Here is a 3801-nt window from a genome sequence, read left to right on the forward strand (position 1 = left end):
TGGAGTTCCGCTGTCATCGTGGCCATCATGATGCAAGCCACTTTTGTAGCATCCCTTTCATGTGCCCGAAATTCAGCGATCTCCTGAGGAGTTGCAGTGGTCTCATCAATCTCCTTAAGCTCCTTGTCAAGGACATATTCTTTGTCCTCGTAGCGGGTAATCATCCTGATGTTTCTGATCCACTCATTGAAGTTGGATCCATCAAAGGTGACTTTCCCACACAAGTTCATAAGGGTAAAGGAGCCATTAGGATTAGAGCCAGAAGCAGCATTGTTTGAAGACATCTAAAAAGAAGAGAACAAGATTAGTTTAGATATAAGAGAGTCCTTAATAAAACACCCAAATGTAATATTAAGGCTAGGATCCAATCACAATATAATATAACTTAGAAGAGGTATGCCGTAATCTAAGCTATACCATATTTGAAAGGTAGGTGAATGACGATTCACTAATTTCCACCACGAAAACCGAAATATTTAAGTATTAGGCTTTGATTGGTTCTTAGAAATTCCTAGATTCTTTGAGATTCAATGAACTTTTCAAAGGCATGTTTCAATCTCGAGTGTGCCCTCCAGGTTTTGTGACTGGGATGCCGAGGATCACAAAACCAGGTGTGAAGTAACCATGCAAATCACTTGGTACCCTTTAAATTTTATCACTCAATCGATGTGCCGGTAAACCACACACGCTCCATTGATACTATAATAAACCTTTACGTCACCCTTTACCTACCTTGTTAAGTCCAAGTTAGTGTGCCGGTTAACCACACACGCTCCACCAACGACTCAATCAAATTGTAAAGTGTAATTTCATGGATTAGCACCTTATTCACATTTTTCCTAAAGTAACTAAGATTGGGAATTTAATAAAACATTTAGTTACTTTATAATATTCATCATACTTTGAATGAGAATTTATAAGTCCTTGTCTTACCCGTTCGGCTAACGACCCTCCACCAGTCAAGCAAGCGGTGGGTGAGAGTGGACACCCATTAAGTCACCATTTTATAGGCAACAACCTTATACCCACCTTATAGACCGGCTTCGTGAATGAGGCGTACTAGCGGTAAGACGACTTTGTTCTTATACATATATATATAATTATTAAATCATAATAATATAAGTATAAGGGTTGAATTTTAACTTTTAAAATTCTAAGGGTTGGAACTAAAGTTTAACTTAACTTTACTTGTTCCAAAACTTGAGGGCAAGTTTTGTAAACTTTCAAAACTTTTCATTTCTTGTAACTTATGAGTTTAATAGAGTAATAAAATGAGGACTTTTCATTTTTTCTAACTCTTGTGTTCTTTTAATGGTTTTTAATCCAAGAGACTTTTGGTTTTCCATAACTTGAGGACAAGTTATGGACTCCATTAAAACACATTATGATCAAGAATTAAACTACCACATAGGTTACAAATAATTCCTATGATCATCTAAACTTCATAAGAACAAGAACATGAATATGAACACTTTCAAGAATCAAAATCACATTAAACTTTGTAATTTTGATAACTAGTTGTTGTAAATGAATTAGCAAAAACATTACACCAGCTAAAACAAGTTTTCAAGTACCAAAACAGTTTAGGGTAATGTTTCCAATCCATTTCCAGCAACTAAAGTTGAAAATCTGCACTCTGTCGACCCTACTCGCCGAGTGCATGAACCTACTCGCCGAGTAGGTTGAAGATACAAGTGAACTCGACGAGTCCCCCCAAGGAGTCGCCGAGTCCATTCGTCAGACAGCAAATTTTTCGACTTTTTCCAACTTTTAATCACAAGTATCAAACAAACAAACCTGGCTCTGATACCACTGATGGGTTTTGAGCATTCTAACACTCCCTAAGTGTACATGCAACCCTAATAAACCTTGGATCTATGTTTGTCTAAGATACATGCAAATAATTATTTTTCCAAGGCTTATATCCTAACTAGCATGGCATGGGGAACTTAAATCAAATAAAGCTAGTAGAAACACTTACCTTGTAGTTGTAGTTGATTCCTTGGAGTTTTAGAGCCTAGCACCAATAATGTGGATGCCTCAAATGAAAGTCACAAATCACCACAGACTTGGAACTTTGAGAGAATAGTCACACTTCTCTTGAAATCGGCCCTCACCTCAACATGTGTCAACTAGTGTTCACTAACTTGATTTCAAGAGCCAAAGCCTCCTTTATATAGTGTGGTGGATTAGGGTTACATCCATGTAAACCCTAATACCCATGTCTCTTCATTTCCATGAGATCCATGGGTTAAAGCTCCATGGAGTATCCATGGACTTCTCCATCCAAGCCTAGCCCATTCCAAATAAGCATAAGCCCACACTATATAAATATAGAAGCCCATATTTAATTAGTAATATCTTTGATCACTAAATTAATCCTAGATTAATTATAGATCACTACTAATTAAATAATATGATCTTATATTAATATATTAGAACTTATAATATATTAATAAATCATAACTTGTATTATTCTCAAATATTATCCATAAATTGTTCGGGTGAAGTGCAACCCAAATGGACCATGCCAGGTCGGGTCAAGTATATACCAAATATAGTTATGGGCTTAGACACTATATCCAACATGTCTATGTTGACATTCCCAAGAAGCCTGTCCCAAAGGATAACCCTTCGGAAAAACAAACGGAAGAAATCACCAAGAAGCAGCGCGCTGAGCTAGAACAGAAGCGAAAGGAGGTGGAACTCCTAGAGAAGAAAAAGTCTATGTTTCCTGTATGGACTAAAGACTCGCTTCAGCAGTGTGCAATCGACGAGCCAACTATTCTCTGGCTCGAGCCAATAATGTCTTTTGGCATTGACAACTCCAAGGATGCACGGTTGGATATGCCAATCACTCGAAAGGCATTCATCTTCCACTGCTTCAACTCGACTGTTCCCATTCCATCTTCGGACCTGAAGGTAGATACAGATCTTCTAGAGATCTACTTGGAGTTTGCTCAACCCCAATACCAGACTTGGAGCTCAAAGAAGATAACCACAGTCAAGGTGATGAAGCCCTATTCAACAGGGAAATTTATCAATGTCAAATTCAGGGTGACTCGAGGAACCGAAGGCTCAGTCCACCATTTTACCCTTGCTGATCTACCGAACCTCAATCCCCATGACTGGATACTCCTCAACAACATTCTTCTGTCGAATCCTCAGGAGTATCAGCCAATAATCGATCATGTCAAGCGTATTCTTGTTTGCTACATACATGAGGTAGCGACGATGGACCAAGAGATTGCCTCTGCCATACACAAGCGACCAACGATCAAGACCATGGGCAAATCTGGTAATGTCAATACCATGATCAAGGGGAAAATTGATTCAAAGTATCACACAGTCATGTTCCTCAGAGGCGAAGGCCAAAAATGTCTGTTCGCTCTTGTCGACAAAAACCTCTTCTCGACGAATTGTCTCGAGCATATCTTGGAGATCATACAGAGGCGCGACCAGAATAGTGATGCTGATAAGTAACTATTCGTTGACATGCTGAGGTGGTACATTCTGTTCCGACAGACTCTTCTTCCCATTATTCCGAAATTGTTTAAAGTTATAAAGATAGTGAGGCCTGCTAAGAAGAAATAATCTCTCGCCTCATTTGACGCAAAGGAGGAGATTGTAGAGTCTATTGAATTGCGTCATGAGCTCGGTGCTTAGCCTAGTTTGAATGCTGGTTTTGGTCCTGTCCAGCCGTGCATTATTTTGTATTAGGGTTTTGTATATAAGTTGCATGCATGCAGACTTATTAAGGATCACTTTCATTGTTTTTGTTTTACATCGTTTGTAAACCCT

This window comes from Lactuca sativa, chromosome 5 (genome assembly GCF_002870075.4).
Source record: "Lactuca sativa cultivar Salinas chromosome 5, Lsat_Salinas_v11, whole genome shotgun sequence".
Taxonomy (NCBI): domain Eukaryota; kingdom Viridiplantae; phylum Streptophyta; class Magnoliopsida; order Asterales; family Asteraceae; genus Lactuca; species Lactuca sativa.